We start from the raw sequence: 21,372 nt of genomic DNA, 5'->3' as shown, positions 1-21,372 counted from the left end.
AATAGAAACTAAAAAAAAAAAAAATTGAAAAGATCAACGAGACAAAGAACTGGTTTTTTGAAAACATAAAATTGACTAAAGTTTAGCCAGACTAACCAGAAAAAAAGAAGGTTCAAATAAATAAAATCAAAAATGAAAAAGGAAGGGCCAGCCTGTGGCTCACTTGGGAGAGTGTGGTGCTGATAACACCAAGGCCGCAGGTTCGGATCCCTACATAGGATGGCCAGTTAGCTCACTGGGTGAGCATGATGCTGACAACACCAAGTCAAGGGTTAAGATCCCCTTACCAGTCATTAAAAAAAAAAAAAGAAAGAAATGAAAAAGGAGACACATTCCAACTGATGCCACAGAAATGCAATGATCAGTCTATTATAAAAAACTATATGCCAACAAATTTGATAAGAGAAGAAATGGATAAATTTCTGGACAACTATAATCTACCAAGATTAAATTATGAAGAAATAGAAAATCTGAATAGACCAATATCAAACAAGGAAATTGAATCAGTAATACAAAGTCTTCCATTAAAAAAGAGACCAGGACCTGATGGCTTCACTGTTGAATTCTACTAACATTTAAAGAAGAACTAATACCAATCATCTTTAGATTATTCCAGAAAATTGAGGAGAAAATACTTCTCAATTCATTTTATGAGGTCAGCATTCCTCTGACTCCAAAACTGGACAAGGACAGAAAAAATGAAAATTATATGCCAATATTCCTGATGAACATAGATCTAAAAATTCTCAGAAAGATACTAGCAAACTGAATGCAACAGCACATTAATGAAATCATTCATTATGATCAAGTAGGATTTATCCCAGGGATGCAAGAATGGTTTAACATATGCAAATCAGGGATGGCCAGTTAGCTCAGTTGGTTAGAGCATAGTGCTGATAACACCAAGGTCCATGGTTCAATCCCTGTACCAGCCAGCTGCCGAAAAAATATATATGTGCAAATCAATAAATGTGATACACCACATTAACAGAAATAGACTAAAACCATATGATCATTTCAATTGATACAGAAAAAGCATTTGACAAAATTCAACATTCCTTCATGATAAAAACTCTTGAACTAGGTATTGAAGGTATGTATCTCAATACAATAAAGACCATATATAATAATCCCACAGCCAATATCATACTGAATGGGGAACAGCTGAAAGTTTTCCCTCTTAGATCAGGAACAAGATAAGGATGCCCACTTTCACCTCTCCTATTCAACATTATACTGAAAGTCCTAGCCAGAAAAATTAGACAAGAGAAAGAAAGAAAAGGCATCCAAATTGGAAAGAAGAAAGTCAAACTGTCCCTGTTTGCAGATGACATGATCTTACACATAGAAAACTCTAAAGACTCTGCCAAAAAACTTTTAGAACTAATAAATGAACTCATTGAAGTTGCAGGGTACAAAAATCAATGTACGATAGTCAGTAGTTTGTTTGTTTTTTAAAGATGACTGGTAAGGGGATCTAAACCCTTGACTTGGTGTTATCAGCACCACACTCTCCCAAGTGAGTCACGGGCTGGCCCTAATAGTAAGTAGTATTTCTGTATACTAATAGCAAAGCATCTAAAAAAGAAATCAAGAAATCAATTCCTTTTAAGGTAACTACAAACAGACAAACAAACAAACGAACAAACAAAACTTAGTTAGGAATAAACTTAATCGAGGAGGTGAAAAACCTCAACAATGAAAACTATAAAAACTTTGAAAAAAGAAATTGAAAGGACAGAAGTAAATGGAATGACATTCCATGTTCATGGATTAGAAGAATTAATATAGTTAAAATGGCTATTTTACCCAAAGCTGTCTACAGATTTAATGCAATACATATCAAAATACCAATGACATTCTTTATTGCAATAGAAAAAACAAAACTAAAATTCACATGGAACCAAAAAATACCCTGAATAGCCAAAGAAATCCTGAAAAAAAATGAACAAATCTAGAGGCATCACACTACTTGACATCAAACTATACTACAAAGCCATAGTAATAAAAACTGCATGGCACTGGCATAAAAACAGACTAGACCAATGGAAGAGAATAGAGAGCCCAGAAATAAATTCAAACTTCTACAACCAACTGATCTTTGACAAGTTGCCAAGAACACATATTGGGGAAAAGACAATCTCTTCAGTAAGCAGTCCTGGGAAAACTGGGTATCCACATGCAGAAAATGAAACCAGACCCCTACCTCTCACCATATACAAAAATCAATTCAAAATGGATTAAAGATTTAAATATAAAACCTGAAACTGTGAAACTACTAGAAGAAAACAGGAAAAATGATCCATGACATGGGACTGGACAAGTAATTTTTAAATAAAACTTCAAAAGCACAAACAATAAGAGCAAAAATAGACAAGTGGGGTTACATCAATCTAAAAAGCTTTTGCACATCAAAGGAAACTACTAACAAAGTGAAGAAACACCTACAGAATGGGAGAAAATATTTGCAAACTGTACATCTGACAAGCGGTTAATATCAAGAATTTATAAGGAACTTAAAGAACTTAACAACAAAAACACAAATAACCCAACTGAGAAATGGGCAAAGGATCTCTAATAGAAACTTCTCAAAAGAAGATATACAAATGGGCAACAGGCATATGAAAAAATGCTCAACATCACTAATCATCAGGGAAATGCAAATCAAAATGAGTGGGCCGGCCCGTGGCTCACTCGGGAGAGTGCGGTGCTGATAACACCAAGGCCCCAGGTTCAGATCCCATATACGGATGGCCGGTTCTCTCACTGGCTGAGTGTGGTGCTGACAACACCAAGTCAAGGGTTAAGATCCCCTTACCGGTCATCTTTAAAAAAAAAACAAAAAAACAAAAAAACCAAAAAAACAAAAATGAGATACCACCTCACTCCAGTTAGAAGGCTATTATCAAAAAGACAAAAGGAAACAAGTGTTGGTGAGGATGTGGAGAAAAGGGAACACTTACACACTGTTGGTGGGAGTGTAAACTAGTACAGCCATTGTGGAAAACAGTATGGAGGGTCCTCAAACAACTACAGATACAACTGCCATTTGATCCAGCAATCCTACTACTGGGTAGATATCCAAAGGAAATGAAATCAGTATGTCAGAGACATATTTGCACACCCATGTTTATTGCAGCACAATTTACAATAGCCAAAATATATGAATTAGTCCATTCCTGTTGCTTATAACGAAATACCTGAAACTGGGTAATTTATAAAGAAAATGAAATTTATTGCTTACAGTTTCTGAGGCTGAGATGTCCAAAGTCCATCTGGTGGTGATGCCAGTGCCCCAGGGGTCTCACATTGCAAGATGGTGGAAGCAGAGAGAGCAGAGAGAGCAAGAGAGACTGATTCTCCTCTTCTTTTAAAGCCCTCAGAATCTTGCCCCTGACCACCATCTTTAATCCATTCACTACTGCCTGGTCCTACAATCCAATCACCTCTTCAAGGCTCCACCTTTCCCACCCTCTTAACAGTCACAGTGGGGGCCAAGTTTCTAATACATAAAACTTGGGGAGCACAACTCAAGCTTCACAATTCAAGCTTCAGTGAGTTTTAGGGGGACATAATTCAATCCACTATAATATGGAATCAACCTAAGTGTCCAACAACAGATGAATGGACTTTAAAAATGTATATATATAATGGAATACTATTCAGTCATTAAAAAGAATGAAATCCTGTCATTTGCAGCAACATGGATAAACTTGGAGATCATCATGTTAAGTGAAGTAAACCAGGCATAGAAAGACAAATACCACATGACCTCACTCATATGTGGAACCTAAGAAAAAAAAGTTGATAGAGGCAGAGAATAGAACAGTGGTTGCCAGAGACTGGGGAAAAAATGGCGAGGGGAAGGAAAACAGGGAGAGGCTGGCCACAGGGTACAAAATTACAATTAGATAGGAAGAATAAGTATTGATGTTCTATTGCACAGTAGGGTGACTATGGCTAACAGTTAAGTTTTATATGTTACATAAGAGCTAGAGGAGGGGCTTTTGAATGTTTTTGTCACATAGAAACGATCAGTGTATAAGGTGATTGATACATTCACTACCCTGACTGGATTATTAGACAACATATATGTGTATCAAAATATCAGATTGTCCCCCATAACTATGTCCAATGACAATGTGTAAGTTACAAGACAAACTTTTTTTAAAGAGTGAATGAGATGCTATAAGGAGAGTTTGCAGAGTGACAAAAGCAAAGGAGCTCAGGACGGTGCCCTCGGAAATCCCAGCATGTAATGAACAGTAGAGGAGGAAGAACCAGTGGAGGACTGAGAAGGAGCAACCAAAGTAGACAGGACACCAGGAGGATATGACATCACAAAGTCAGGGACAGAAAAGGTGTCATGAAGTGGGTATCGGCTGTGTCAAATGCTACTAAGAAGCTGAGATTTAAGTCTGGATTTAAGTATACATTAGATTTACTAGCATAAAGTCTTTGTCAATCTTAAGAAAATATTTAGATAAACTGAGGCAAAGATCTCTCAAGCAGTGAATGAAAGGCCTCCTAATCCCAGACCGGTTGTTTTTGAGCCAGGCTATGCTTTGTTACTGGAGTGTTATTAAAGTCAGCACGGGTTCTATGACTATGGGTTCTATGAAAACCTCTTGTAAGGAAATGGGAGCATGTGAACAATTTATGTAGTGTCAAGACAGAGACATTTTATATACTTTAAAAATACTATTTGTGTAATAGTATATAAAAATTTTGAGGATTATACTTATACTTTGTGAAGAAAAGTATATTCTCAGAGGAAAAGAAAATATCGAGGCTGAATTGAGAGGTGAAGAATGCAAAGGAATGACAAAATAGGACATTAGGAATAAAGTTCTTTGGGCACATTTGGGTGTAAGGAATAGAGAGATTCACGCAGGGCTAGATGGGGACATATGAGCAGGGAAGTGGTGAAGGCATTTAATGCTGATGCAAACAAGCTTGCAGGGGTGGGGGGTCAAGATTATAGTCACAGAGAGCAGAAGATGCAGGGAGCACAAAGTTCAGAACCCAGAAAGGAGAGACACCTCTTCCATTGGTCCAACAGAAGGGGAGAGCAGTGCAGGCGTGAGATTTGGGGACAGGAAGTTGGCAGACACCCAATTGGACCACTCTAGTTTCGCCGAGGTTGGAGATGGGGTCACCAGGAAGAACGAGGGGAAAGCAGGTAGTCGAGAAAGTGAAGAGAGTGAAGAAGGTTTGGAAAATATTTCAAAGAGCTTTTTATTAAAAGTAAGCATGGTTTGATTCTGAGGAGCTTGTAGTCACTATTCACACAATTTGCAATTAAGTAATACGTATTCAGGAGCCTTAACATGGTTTACACCATACTTTAGAGATCAATTAAGAAAATTACATCAGTCTTAGGAAAAAATTATTGATTACAATGCGATATATAAAACATTAATTACTATTAAGATAACTTTTGATCCTTGTACTGGCCAGCTGCCAAAAAAAAAACCAGAACAAAAAATATGCATATATATGATTAAGTTTTAATAGTTGAAATTATATTTTTAAAACTTCACATAAACTTGCCATAAGTTTATGTTGGACCTGTACTAAGAATTCTCTCTTCATCAAAGTGGATTAAAGTGGATTTTGCCTTCTGCCCTTTTGTAGTGTTTTATTAACTTTTCTTCCATTTTCTAATCCACCTGATAGTACATAGTTGTATATCATTCCTTAAAATATAGATGTTTTCTATACCTTCTCACCCGTGAATAAACTGTCTACAATTAAAACAATACCACCTTCTTCTCCCAACACATTGATTTTCTCTTTGTTTAAGAACAGTAACTAATAATGTGCATTGAATCTTAAATTCTTTGGAATGCATTTACATATATTATTCTGTTGATCACCATAGCAACAATATAAATTATGTATTATTGTCAGCGTCTTATAGATAAAGAAACTGAGATAACTTACTCAAAATTATATGACTAGCAAAGAGCAAAGCTAGGTAGGATTTGATCCCAAGTCTTCTATTTCTTCAGTTCAAATGCTGTGTTTCCTGGGTGGTATGTGAACAAACATTTTATTTAAATAGTTCTATATCTTTATGTAATTTTATATAAATTATTTAAATGAAAAGTTGATCCATTTAAAAATTTTTAAAAAGCAAAAATAAAAATAAAAATAATAAGTAAATAATAAGATGGTATGTAAATTTGGCAACATTCATGAATTCATACATGTGCATGAATGAAATTTTCATTCTCATAATCAAATCTTCATAATCACTGAAAGATGGGCAAAAACCAGGAGTATTTCTCTCATTAAGATAAAGGCCAAGGCAATGAGAGGCTGTAACATTAGCTAAGGTCAGTCTTCCTTTAACAAAACCTGATACTTAAACCCAACCCCCTCATCCTTTAACAAAAAATCAACTAAAGGGGAAATTCTATTACAAAATGATCTTTCATTGTGAAGATCTTGAAATAGCAATTGTTGCTAACATTTAAATGTCAGGTGCTTTGCTCTGGGCTCCTGTGGGCATTATCTCATTTAATCCCCTACCACCTTGTAAGGTATGTATGTTTATTTATATAATTTTTCAGATGAGGAATCACAGGAATATTCAAACCTGTTTTCAAATTAACAAATTAAGCACATGTAGTTTCTAGGAGCAGCAAGTTCCAATTAACTGACCACATATAATGATTACTGTGTAAAATTTCCATTTTCTCCTTTTTACTCTAGAACAAGAGTCAGGATACCCACATTCCTCTCCTAGTTCTATCAATATCCAGCCAAGTGGCAATCCTTAGTATCTTAAACTCTAGGCCTTGGCTTTTCACATCTATAAAACAAAAGTTTGAGCTTTGTTATTCCCAATGTTTTCTTTATTTATTAAAATTTATACTTTTACTCTTCAAGTCACTAATAATATTTATAAGTTTCATGCAAGGAATACGTAGACTGCAAAAATTAGATATGTTGTTAAGGACCTAATGCTAAGATCAAGAATTGTTCCCAATTGTTCTAGTACAGTGCCAGCATTGTAATTCCTATCCCTTGTCCTAAAAGAAAGAAACTGGGTTAACTGACCTATTTCAAGTAATAGGATTAGAGCAGTGATTAATGCATAGTATTTTACATGATTACCCAAAAAATCAACAAACATTTCTGAAGCAACAATTCTAGCAGGATATGGGGGGGGGGGGGCGGTATTAAGAGATAGTCTTATCTTTAATGAGCTTATGGACAATTGGAGAAACATGACCAAACCCATGAAAATGCAAATTGCTGATCAAAGTTGTAGGGTTGGAAAAGCCCTTTGACCTCATCTAGTCACAGATTCACAGAATGTTAAAGCACCTCCCTCCCCTCCCCATACTACCCCTGATTTGTGGATGAGAGGACCAAGGGCCAGAAGGGTCAGATCACTTGTCAGACAGTGCATTAAGGAGAGAGCAGAGATTAGAACTCTGTTCAAAAGCCACAGCAGGTCAGTTTACTTGGAGTGGAGAATTGAGGTTAAAGAATAGTTGCAGATGTGGGACATGGTTGTGGAGGCCTTTCTGTATCACACCTGAGCACTGAGAAGCCACAAAAGGTCTTCACAGTACAGAAGCATTCACAGGGCCATCAAGAAATGAATGCATGAAACACAGCTTTCAACAATGAAACTAGGCCTGTCTGTGTATACTAATGAGGAGCAATCAGCATATATTGTTTTTAAAAACCCAACATTATGTATAATATGCTGCCATTTGGAATTTAAAAAGAGTGTGTGTGTGTTTCTATTTGTAAATACATAAAATATTTCTGGATAGACAAAAAACTGGTACTGTGTTTGCCCTACAGGGAGGGGAATTGGATGACCGAGGTATGGGGGTAAGAATTGGACATATTTTTCATTGTATGTTCTCTTGAATGTTTTAAATTTGTGAACTTTTGCATATATTACTTATATAAAATAATCATTATTTTAAGAAAACATTTTTGTCTAGCTTGGAAAGCTCTTTTTTTTAATTAAATAAAGATAGTACCTCTTGGTAAGTAGTCATCTGACTATAAAGCGATAAGATCAAGGTTAATTATACAGTTACAGCCTCATTCACGTCCAAAAATCGTTAAAGAGGGTGTGATATCCTGACATTAAAGTTGATTTATTCCCTCTGTGCTTTACTCTCCAAGTAATGTTGGGAATTATAACTGCAGTTATTGAAAGGATGCCAGATACTGTCATCCACAACTTGGATGGGAATCTAAACTGTAGCCATATCCTCCCACAACTGGCTGAGGACTCTATGTGCTATAAATAGCAGTGACAAACAAAATCAATCTTGCTTTTAAAATGCAATTCATGAAACATTTGCAGAAAAGTGAGCATGACAATACTTTGTAATCTTTCTATAAAGGAATTGGAAGAGAGGAGCAATAAATACCCTGTTTGATCAGCATAGCGTTTCCTAACTGTCTAGTTTCTAGAACAAGATTTGACCCATAGCCCATCCAAATCTGTTTAACAAGCTCTGTTGTAACAGGATTAAGCAGAATCTACAAACACGAAATTCTATTCCTCCAGAAAAAGACATTTTCAGCTGAGTTTTTGGTTATGTAGGAACCATCTGCTTCATGTATAATAATGTTCCAGGGCTCTTGTGAATGCATCCTCAGTCTCATGATTGTCTGTTTTAGCTATGTTTAGATTTTTCTGGAAAGTAAAAAAGCATTTACCCAGTGGTTGGTGTATAATTCGCTCTTTGAGCCCTCTTTGGATAGCAGAAGGAGCAGCGGTGACCTGCTCTTCTGCAAAGCCTGCCCAGTGAGTGACTTGCCACCTTGGGAATTTTCCTGGCCTGCTTTATAAACCTAAGTCAAAGCCTGATGCTAGCAGGTGCAAATTTACCGTAAGGAGCCTAGGATACAAATTTCAATTTGGCTCTATCATCAGCCAAGTCGTTTTCAACTATAGCAGTGGTTCAGGACCATCTAAGGTGCTCTGGGGAAAATTCAGGTACATGGGTCTTCCTTGTCCTCAAACCACCTGAGCTGTGAGGAGCTCCAGTAGTAGAGGGAGTTGGGAGATGGTGATGTGAGTATAGGGTGAAGACTGGCGAGTTGGACAAATCAAGCTTGCTGATGGCCTCTAGGCATGGTGTGCATTCTTCAGTCTAGAGCAGTGGGAAGCCACTGGAGTCTGTTAAGGACAGGAAAGACTGCTCGGATATGTGCTTGCTTTTTTAATCAACCTGGCCATAGTGGGGGGACTTGATTGGAAGGCGGAAAGTGGATGGAGGTGGCCCAGTTGGAAAGATCTTGTAATAATCCAGGCAGTTTGGCCTAGGAAAGTGGTGGTGGAGTTAAAGAGGAGTGAATGGACTGGAGAGGCATGTAGGAAGTGAAACCGGTTGGTAGATGTTAGTAATTGATTGGATACAGGAGGGAGGGAAAGGGAATCAAGAATAATTCCCCAGGGCCGGCCTGTGGCTCACTCGGGAGAGTGTGGTGCTGATAACACCAAGGCCACGTGTTCGGATCCCATATAGGGATGGCCGGTTTGCTCACTGGGTGAGCGTGGTGCTGACAACACCAAGTCAAGAGTTAAGATCCCCTTACCGGTCATCTTTTAAAAATAAAAAATTAAAAAAAATTAAAAAATTTAAAAAAAGAATAATTCCCAATTCCTAGGATTCTGATGAAGGCAGGACTTTAAATATCTGGCTAGTTCATCCTGGGTGATTCCCTGGTGCTGGCTGAACTTGCCCTGGGACCTGGACGCAGGCCATTCCCGGCAGTTTTTCATGAATCAGTGGTTCACCAGCATGATGTGTCCCTACAGGCGTGGTGCCCACATCACCACAACATGACTGCCAAAGAGGAATTCGGCCGTGAAATCTTTTATGCCTCTTCTGAGCTAGCACACACAGTTTACAAGTGTTAGGAAGGCATTTTACTTAACATTTAGAGAATCACTAAATGATACTTGGGAAAGTTTGTACAGTGTATAAGTAAAATTGACAGGGGCAAGTATTTATTTATACAAAGATTTTGTTAATGCTTAAAATAAATAAAAGCTACATAGAAGTGTATCCAAATTCAATTACTTTACCTGTATGTGTAAGTGTATGTTCATGTGTGGGTGTGTGTGTGTCAGAAGCAATTTTGAGAATCTGATTGTTTTTCCTTCTTAATCCCTTAAAAGCAACATAATATCACCATGAGGTACACGGTTAAGAAAATGATTCCATCTTTACTAAATAAGTTTGATTTTTAATGTGAAAATCAGCACTCAGTGATTAGTTGAATCTAGACAGACTGGTATGGGACCTCCACTCTCTCGGTTCCATGACTGGTGGGAAAGAATCTGAGAAAAGCTGAGCAGTTTCGTGGCAACCTTTCTGTAGTGATCACATGAGGGGTCCAAATTCCAGAGCCTCTCCTCTGAGCTGCTACCTTACTCTCACCAAGTGTTGGACAAATGCACATATGCCCTTGCTACCAAACCAACACTCCTAAAAAGAACATTCCCTTTGCAGAGGAGAACATGTGAAAGAACTTGGCAAAGAATTTGAGTCCTCCATTTTAACTCTTCTTGTTGAAATGGCTTTACCAGCAAACTGCTTCTAATGAGGTGGTTTATCTGGTTTTATTACCCTTAATTTTATTGCCTGACCAATATAATCTTGGCCCGAGCTTCCCTGGCTTAGAGGCAGGGTAAAGCTTTATGTCTGGTAAAGCTTAATGTCTAGGAAAGCCCCACCCAAGGAGAGATTTTGTTTTCATGGGTGTGGGCTCTGAGCCAGGCCTGCAGGCTGAGGTGCTGGTCCCTCCGATGGCCCAAAGTAGAAGCCCTAAACCATTCTATAATTGTATTTTCTAGCCTGTGTGGAGGTAGGAGCAACCCAGAGAACCAAGATTAAATGAGCAACCAAAGGAAAGAGGCAAAGACCAAAGATCTATTTCTGCATTTGCCAAGACCACCAGAATCTCCACCCCAGATTCGACTGTGCTTTAGCGTCCAGCCACTGAGAAGCATGCATGATGGGGGAAGATGTCAGTCATCCAGAGCTTTGGCTGGGCTGCGGACTGAGCTCTAGCTAAAGCCCCTCACTGAAGTGAAGTAAAGGGATTGGGCTAAGAGCATGAAGTGGGAGAAGAAAGAGCAGGTGGAACATGGAGGAAGTGAAGTCAGGTTTTCAGTGAGGAAGGGCAGATCCTCCCCCGTCCTTCACTGGGCACTGGGCCCAGTCTTTCCATTCACTTCTCTGAGGTCATGTGTCTGTCTGTCTCTCTCTCTCCCCACCCCCCCTTTCTAAGGAGCAAGTTTGTCCCCAGGACCCCGAGTCCTTTCTCACTGCCCACGTCTGCAATTGTCTTTTCATATGCAACTGTCTCTACCACTTCGAGAGCCTGGTGTGCCTACACTCACTGCCTTTTAGACCTTTATAGAACTTTCTTACCCGGTACCTTTTATGCAAATACACATAATAAAACATTTCTGGGTGCTCATTCCTTATGTGTCATTTGATTTCACCCTGTCTGCTCTTTTTCAACTACTCACGGAAATTTGTCTTCTCTTCCGTCTTTGCTGCCCTCACCTCCACCCTTACTTTCTGCTGCTGGTTTGACCAGGGCCGGCCCACAGGCCAAGACAATGTGGGTGGGCAGGTGCCAGTCCCTGACTGCTGGAAGCCTTGGGGCCGAGGCCGGGGAGTGCGGGGGTGGAGGGAAGGAGGGCATCATCCACAGACCAAGAGAGCTTTGTTTTCTTAAAAAAAATTGTTGTGTTGAGAAATTTAAAAATACTCATGGTACTTCAAAAAGTTTGTGGAAAAATGAAATTGAAAGATCATGAGAATCTTTTCATGAGCTTTTTTTTTTTCTTTTTCTTTTTCTTTTTCTTTCCCGTGATCTTTTTGAAGACCCCTGGAATGCTCTCCAGTATACAACATTAAGGGAAAATGCTCAGTGATAACCCATTAGTGTCTGATTCTATTTGCCATTTGTTTTCTGGGGATGTGCATATATATGCTTTTATATGCATATGATTTTTCTGGAAGGGGAAACAAATAATTATTTACAGTGATTATCTCTGAGGAATCAGTTGTGTATGTGTGGGAGTGCAGGGATTTGTACTTTTCATTGTACATGCTTCTGTACTGTTTGAATTTGTTTTTCTAGTGCATGTACTGCCTTTATAATAAACACATCTAAAGATTTTTTAAAAGAAATATTAATTCTCTGTCTCAGTGATTTACTGAGAACCACTAATAAGACTAAATGCAAGCTGAGCCTGAATAGGTTAAGCAATTTATAATAATACCATTTAGAATACTTATTATGTGCAATAGTACTTGTCCTTACTTTGTGTAATGACTGTAACTTAATACTTGTCAAAAGCAAATGAGGTAGCTACTTTATAATCTTCATTTTACGAATGAGGAAACAGGCTCAGAGAGGTTACATAATATTCACAAGGTCACACAGCTAATTAGTGAGAGGCTTACGAGCTGACCACTTCATGAGGGCAGGGAAAACATTTGCCTCATCTACCACTGAATCCCCAAGTCCTAGCATAGTGTCTTTGATAATTGGCAAGGGACACAAATGTATTTGTTGAATAAATGAATAATATCTAAGTATAAAACTTATGCCCTTAACCAATATGAAATTCCCTTCAAAAGCTATAATTGGAGCAGCCAAAAAGCACTTTGTCAACACATTTAGAGGTGCTGGCACAGGTCCTGGATCACAGTGGCATGGAGGGAGACCCAAAACCTAAGGTAAGCCCTCACCTCTTTGCTGTGTACTCACCACCTGCTGGTTCCTGCTCTAAAACCCCAGCTCCCTACTTCCCACTCACCTACAGGGGTGATTTTGTTTTGCCAACTGATTTACTACCCTAGCATTTTATTCATTCATTCATCAAATATTTATTGAGTTATTTATACTACGTGCCAGGCACTGAGGATATAGCAGTGGAAAACACAGATAAGATTATATTTCTCCTCTAGTTTTTGTCCAAATTGGTGGGGGTGGGGGAGAAGAGACAAAAGAGGAATAAAAAATAAATAAATTAGAAAATATCAGGTAGTATTCGTACTTTAAACAAAAAAGATAGTGTCATAAATTCCAATTATTTTTATTTTAAAAATGTAATTTTTAAACTTTCTTTTAAAAAAGTTATTGGATGCAAGAAAAGATTAATTCAGACCCTTACCTCACATCATAACCAAAAACTTAACTAAAATAAATCTGATATCAATGCTAAGAGCTAAAATTATAAAACTTTTAGAAGAAAACATAAGAGAAAAATTTTTGTGAGCTTGGGTTGGGCAAAGACTTCTTAGATACAACACCAAAAGCACAACCTATTAAAGAAAAAACTGATAAATTGGATTTCATCAAAATTTAAAACTTCCGTGCTTTAAAAGACATCACTTGAGAAAGCAAAAATACAAGCCGGACTGTGAGAAAATATTTGCAAATCATATATCTGATAAAGAACTTGTATTCATAATATATACAGAACTCTTATAATTCAATAGTAATAAGATAAATTGTCCAACTAAAAATGGACAAAAGATTTGAATATATATTTCACTAAAGAAGATATATGGATAGCTAATAAGCACATGAAAAGATGCTTAACATCATTAATCATCAGGGAAATACAAATTAAAACCACACGAGATAACACTTCACATCCATTAGGATGTCTATAAAGATTGAGACCATAACAGAGATTGGCAAGGATGTAGTGAGAGGCATAAGTTGTTGTGCTTTTCATGTACTACCAGCAGTAATGTAACATGGTGCTGCCACCTAGGAAAACATGGCTGTTTCTTAAAATGTTAAACATAAATTTACCATATTATCTAGCAATTCCATTCCTAGGAATCTAATCAAGGGAAATGAAAACATATGACCACACAAACACCTGTACATGAATGCTCACAGCAGCACTACTCACAAGAACCAAAAACGTGGAAATAATCCAAATGTCAATCAACTGGTGAATAAACGAAATGTGATATATCCATACACTGAAATACTATTTAGCAATAAAAGAATGAAATATTGATATTTGTATTGGTTTTTGGCCTTTTAGCTAAGATCAAGTGAAATATTAATACTTGTGACATGGATTAATCTCAAAAACACATACTATATGATTGTATTATATGAAAGTCCACATATTATATGATTCCCTTTATATGAAACATCCAGAATAGTGAAATTTATAGAGACAAAATGTAGATAGGTGGTTGCCTGAGACTTGGGGTAGGAATAGGGATTAACTGCAAATGAACAAAACAGATCTCATTGGGGTGAAGGCAAAATTCTAAAACTGGACATGGTGATGGTCGTACAAGTGGGTAAATTAATTTAAAGAAATGAATTGTACATTTAAAACAGGAATGTTATGATATGTGATTGTACCTTATTATAGTCATTAAGAAAAAAGGTCTGGGGGCTTTGGGGCAAGATATCAGTGAGTTTGATCTTTGTAGTGGATTGAATTATGTCCCCCTAAAGTCAGTGGAACTTGAATTGTGTCCCCCAAGTTTTATGTATTAGAAGCTTAGCTCCCACTGTGACTGTTAAGAAGGTAGGAAATCCTACTATGGTAACTGAAAGGTGGAGCCTTGAAGAGGTGATTGTATTGTAGGACCATGCAGTAGTGAATGGATTAAAAATGGTGGTGAGAGGCTTGGTTCTGAGGGCTTTAAAAGGAGAGGAGAGTCTGTATTGCTCTCTCTCTGCTTCCACCATCTTGCATTGTGAGATCCCTGGGTCACTGTAGCTACCAACAGATGGACTTTGGACTTCCCAGCCTCAGAAACTGTAAGCAATTTCGGGGCCAGCCCGTGGCTTACTCGGGAGAGTGTGGTGCTGATAGCACCAAGGCCACGGGTGTGAATCCTATGTAGGGATGGCCATTTAGCTCACTGGGTGAGCATGGCATGGTGCTGACAACACCAAGTCAAGGGTTAAGATCCCCTTACTGGTCATCTTTTAAAAAAAGAAAAGAAAAGAAAAGAAAAAGAAACTGTAAGCAATTTCATTTTCTTTATAAATTACCCAATCTTAGGTATTTTGTTACAGCAACACAAAATGGACTAATACAGTCTTCAAACTAGCCCCATCACTCAAAACATAAAAAGTAAAAATCAAAAAGTTATATAAAAAGTGTGGGGTTTTTTGCATTCATTATAGAGACCTTTCTTAATTTTAAAGAGTTTACTAAGTAAAACCCAGGAAGATTGTCAAGATTTAGTTTAAGTTTCCATTCCATCATCCAGCAGAGAAGATAAATGAGGCAATCTTCCATTTTTATTTCCAACTATGTTGTCTTTGTTGGGAAGAGGGTGAGATTCTTGGTGAGTGAACAGTGTTTACCCTCTGAAGTTCCTTCCTGTTCCCTGCATGTGATTCCCACTCTTCTGTCTCACTGCTCGATCCCTGATGTGATTTCTATCAACCTCCTCAGGTGATTTTGGATGGTCTCTCCCTTGGTCTGATTTTCTCCATCACCGTCTGCCTCATTTTTCCACACACAGACCACGTCGCTCCCCTTGGTTGACTCTGTCCCTTGTTTTCCAGGCCCATCTCCTTTCTACTGTGCCTCCCGGCTTCTTCTTTTCTTCCTAGTCCTCCTTTCCAGGAGCAGACTTAGAGATAAAGATTCTCTTTAATTCCCTCTGGAGTCCTGCGTAGCTGTCCTGGCCGGTGGAAGGTGCTGGAATGTGAGTTCAGCACATTCCAGTTGACCCAAACCCTGTTAGGGAAGAAAGAGCCCTTACACAGTACGGGGGAGTGTTTTATGGCCTGTTATTATTACCCTCACATTGTCAGACTTTTTGAAGAAATAGAGGATTAATTATTTACAAGGTTGTGATGAAACTTTCACTAAAATGCTTTCATACCTACAAGAAAAAAGGTAACCTATAAGCCAAGCATTTCAAAGAATTTAAAAAAATATCATCTTTTATTTGAATTCTCATCTCTCTCAAACCTTCTAATATTGGGGAAAAGAATAGCTGTGTGAAAGGGAACTATGAGAACTTTTCAAAGGGTACTTACAGGATACTAAATTATTTTTATTATTATTTTTCTAGCCACAAATAGAGATGTAAATGAAGAATAAATTTATTTTAAAGTCTGATAATTTTTTACAGCCTATGGAGGGACTTTCATGAATAATCATAAATTTTCTTCACCTCCAGAGCCCCTGTGTGAAAAGAACATTCCACTAAGAGAGAGATTCTAATAGTTGGTGGTAATTACTTGAAACCACGTGTCATTAGACACTATTAATTGTCTGAAATATAACCAGAAGAAAAATAAATATCAAGAAGGAAATCTAGCATGACTACAATTGACTTCAGTTACGATCCCTCTGCTCTATAAGAAAATCTCAGAGTCAATGTTTCAAAATTGGTTTCATTAAATATCTTTTTAGTAATGTTTTAAGTAACTTTTTAGTTTAACTAGCTAGCAATCTTTGTTCTTTATTTAATTGGATACGAGCCCCAAACTCTTTTTACCAGTGTTCTTGGATACCCACTTTTTAAAAATTTTTAAATCAATGATGTTTATGCAGTTAACCTTTAATAGGAAGCCACTCGAGCAGAACACCTGCACAGGAGCCGTCAATCCAGGCCGATGGCTGCTAAATCTGAACCCACTGCCAGGACCTCAGACCCCCTCTCAGCAACTTCTGAGTTTTCATCCGCCCTTTCATCTCCTCCGATCACCTTGAACTCTACGTACCCAACACCAGATCCTCAGCTTTTTGGGCCCTAGGTAAACACGCACATCCCTCTGTTTTGGTTTCTTCCCAAATATGAGACAATCTGAATAATCACACCCATCCTCTCCTTCATGCCACAACCCCACGACATCAATTAAAATCCTGGGGTCGCATCTTTGAAACTCCTGGCATCCTTCCCTCTCGCCCATTCTTCCTCTTTGTTTCATCTTCTCTGCCACCACCCTATTTCTGGCCATTGCTATCTTTTTTTGTTTGTTTGTTTATTTTTGATGGTGGTGGTAGTGGCGGAGTATGGGGGTGGGGGGTGTTGTTTTCTAAATAGTCATTTGGCCTCATTTCAATCCACTGCACACTGCGAGCGGACCACTCTTTCCCTGTGCAGCTCTGACCATCTCCCTCCTCACCTCAAAATCCTCATGGAGGCTGCTCTGCTGCCTGGTGAACAGGGTAACCTCGGTGCTGGACATTTAAGGCCTTCTGGGCTCTGGACACACCCTATTTTGTTCTAAAGTTATATTAATGTTAATCCATGACAGTATTTTTATACTCCCATCAAGGTAGACCACATGCAATTTCCCAAACAAGTGCCTGTGCATTCCCACAGCCTGACGTTGCCTTCCCTGCTAGGCGGAGGCTTGTCAACCATCTCTATCTGCCAGCCTCTGCCTGCTGGGAATGCCTTCCCCAGGCAGCACTGCAGAGGAGCCTTCAGCAGGGGATGAATCCTGACCCCTCCTCCCACGGGTTCTTTCAGCAATGCTCAATGCGCAAACCTCCTTAGGCACTTAGCATAATTTTCCATCTTTATAGCCATACCTTTTCTCTCTAAACAGTCTGAAAACTCCAGGAGAGCAGGCAACATGTTTTCTTCCTCTTTTGACATGATGGGGCAATAAACCATAATCGAAAAGAATATAAATTTTCTGGCAGGTTTGAATCATCACTCTCCTACTTACTAGTTGAGTTAACTTGATAAAGTTACTTAACCTCTCTGAGCCTTTTTCATTTGTAAAACGGGGATACTAAGTAATATTAGCATTAGCATTTAGTGCGAATTAAATGATTAAAGTGCTCTGTGTACCAGTCAACCAAAAAATTTAAAAAGTGCTTTGAGCAACATATTTTCAATATATGTTCTTCAAAAAGCACTTGTTTGTTTTACTGCTTTTCTTCTCCTTATATATCAGGGTTGATGCCATGCTTTTTACATACGTGCATATCTATAATAAAGGCACTAGGATTTAGATATATGTCTGATCTGGATTTGTAGTTTGCGCAGGTCCTTCCTGCTCACAAATTAGGTTGTAGGCACACCATCTAAATGACTGCACCTGTGTTCCTGTGGGTCCAAGTTCCAGCCTACCTTGATGGCTTTCAAACTCAGTGTTTCTGAGACTAGGCTAGGATCTGTACTCTGGGATATAGGATAATTCATGACAAACATATGTCAAAAACACAGAAGATATTTATCATGAATAAGCAATGTGTTTCTTTTTTTTAATCAGTGGGCTTCATAGCCATTGTCTTGTAGCCATTGAAGTAACAGCTATGGACCTTCTGTCCATCTACTTCCATTCAAGATGGTGGAATAGATGGCCCCCAGCATCACCCTGTCCCACAATCAACCAATTTACAACTATTAAAAAGCATGACAGCCAAGCTGGGGCTGCTACAGCTCAGGGGAAGAGGAGGAGAAACCTACAGAGTGCATGAAGCCAGGAGAAGCCACAATGAGAGAAAGAAAGGACTGTTCCAACCATTTTGAGCCCCAGCAGCTTTAAGTCTGGAGATGGTGAGCACACAGCGCAGGAGCTGGCAAAAGCTGCAGCTGTGCCCTTTGTATGTAGTTGCTTGGAGGTGGCAGGGGAGAAGAGGGCCTTGGTGGCCCCCAAGCCAGCAAGACCACTAACAGGGTTCCCATGAACCCACGTCGGAGCAAGGGGCCACAACAACTGAAAAAAGAAGCCACTCAGAGGCCAGTGAGTCATCACAGGGGACCAGCACATGGCCCACCCCATGGGAAGTATTTGGAGTGCAGGTGGTAGGGGAGATGGGCCCACTGGGGGAACATTGGGGCACAGCAAGGACAACTGATCTGCCCTCCAATCGGCACAGGACCACTCAGAGGAGACTGGTCAGGAGTATAGAACTGCAGAGGGTGCAGTTTGCTGAAAAGACTCAGGCCCAGACCAGAGTTCCCACACAACCCAGGTGTACCGGACCTTACAAGACCCAGAAGTCATTACAATGACAAGGTCAGCAATTAAAACCTGAGCTGCACAAAAAGCTTTCCCCAGAGAATCAGCAGCAAAGCAGCAATTTAGCTCAACCACAGGGCTCAAGTGCTGGTTCCCACAGGTAGTTCCCCCATTTTAGAAGTAAGCAAAGGCAACAGATTAGTTCCAGTGCGGAGTTTAAGTGGTAGAAACAGCAAATAATCCAACACAGAACTAAAAGAAAAAACAAAAAACCCACAGATCAGAGACAAAGTTCTGAGATTAACCAGTAAAGGTCTACCACCACCAAAGAACACATGTAAAACCTAGATGGACTGGAAGCCCACCAGGCTCCCAAGCAAGGGTGAGGGGAGGGCCAAGGGCCTCAGCCACAACCCCCCAATGTCCACATAAAGCCCCAGGCTCCCAGTCTGGAGTTGGGGGGCCAAAGGCCCCTGTCATTCCCCCCCACCCTGATGTCTGCATTCAGCCCAGCAATGACCACCAAGCCACCATCAGTAGTGGCCTAGGCTCCTCAGACAGGGCAGAGGAGGGCTAAGGACCTCAACCATGTCCCTCCAGTGTCCACACCCAGCCCAGCGAAAATCAGCTGGCTGCTGCCAGAAGCACCCCAGGCTCCTGAGTGGGGTGGTGGGGGCCCAGGGCCTCAGCTACAACTCCCTGATGTCTGCATCCTGTCCAGCGATGACCACCAAGCCACCACTGGAAGTGCGCTGGGCTCCCAAGCCAGGGTGGTGTGGGGCTGAGGGTCCCAGCCACACCCCCTGATGTCCACACTCAGCCCAGTGGCAACCACTGAGCTGCCACCAGAACTGCCACAGGCTCCTGTGGTGGCAAGGATGCTGAGGGCCTTAGCCACACCCCCAAAGTCCACATCCAGCCAAGCCATGACTGAGCTGCTGCCAGAAGTCCCCTGGGCTCCCCTGCTGGAATGAGGTGGGGGCCATGGGCCTTGACCACACCCCTCTCCCTCCTTTCTCCTCCTCCCACCCCATCCTTCTTCCCTTTCTCATCCCCACCCCCGCCATCTGCTCCACAGCATCTTCGAATATAAAATAATAATAATAAATAAACCTAAAATAAAAGAAAGTAACACCTGCCATTAAATTGACTGCAATATTGATATATGTGTCTTTTTCTCTATACTCAATTTTTCTTTTGAATAAGTCAGGATTTGGATGAAAAGAAGGAGGGAAGGGGCACCCAAAACAAGTGTCGGTTAAGCTGCTCCTGAACTTTATTTATTTATTTATTTATTTAATTTTTTTTAAAAGATGACCGGTAAGGAGATCTCAGCCCTTGACTTGGTGTTGTCAGCACCACGCTCACCCAGTGAGCAACCGGCCATCCCTATATGGGATCCGAACCCGTGGCCTTGGTGTTATCAGCACCACACTCTCCCGAGTGAGCCACGGGCCGGCCCAAGCTGCTCTTGAACTTTAGAATACAGAAGAATCACCTGGAACCGATGTTGACCACATGGAGGATCTAGGGTGAACACTGGAAATCTTTGAGGAGTTCGGGAAATTAGCTGGAATAACATTCTATAAGTAATACTTGAAATTATGAGAATGAAAATCTCCTAGGGCCGCCCATGGCTCACTTGGGAGAGCGTGGTGCTGACAACACCAAGGCCATGGGTTAAGATCCCCTTACTGGTCATCTTTAAAAAAGAAAAGAAAAGAAAATCTCCAAAGTGTTTAAGGAAGAAAAAATCTCATAAAAGATAAAGAATAGAAAGAATCTATCACCAAAGTAGGAGAAGAAATAAAATCACTTCAAAGATTGGTATCTTTGAAGATATGGAAAGAATTTCCAGATAAATGGTTAATGGTGCTAAAAATGCAGATCCCTGGGCCCCCCCCTCAGAAATTCAGATTCAGTAAAATTGAGGTGGGGCCCAGAAATGTACACTTTTACAATGTACCTGAATTTGACTTGACATAGATCTACTTTGAGAAACACTGGTACATCTTGTTTTATAAATAAGCAAAACATCCAAAGAACAAAATGCTTAATATAAGTTCATTTGATATTCAACTTCTCTCTTTTTTTTTTTTTTTTAAAAGATGACGATAAGGGGATCTTAACCCTTGACTTGGTGTTGTCAGCACCACGCTCTCCCAAGTGAGCCACGGGCCATCTCTATATGGGATCCAAACCCGTGGCCTTGGTGTTATCAGCACCACACTCTCCCAAGTGAGCGACAGGCTGGCCCACAACAGGATAATTTTAACTCACCTTTTCCCCCGTCACACATACACAATTCAAAACACTGCTCCATCAGTCTGAAATGCAGGGTTTTTTTGAGTGGTAGCAGAGAAGAATAATTTTCTTTGTGTACAATAATCAGAAGTTTAACAAACAAGAGCATAGATGTGCCACTGT

Source organism: Cynocephalus volans, chromosome 15, assembly GCF_027409185.1.
Source record: "Cynocephalus volans isolate mCynVol1 chromosome 15, mCynVol1.pri, whole genome shotgun sequence".
Lineage (NCBI taxonomy): Eukaryota > Metazoa > Chordata > Mammalia > Dermoptera > Cynocephalidae > Cynocephalus > Cynocephalus volans.
Note: the sequence above shows the minus strand (reverse complement) of the source record.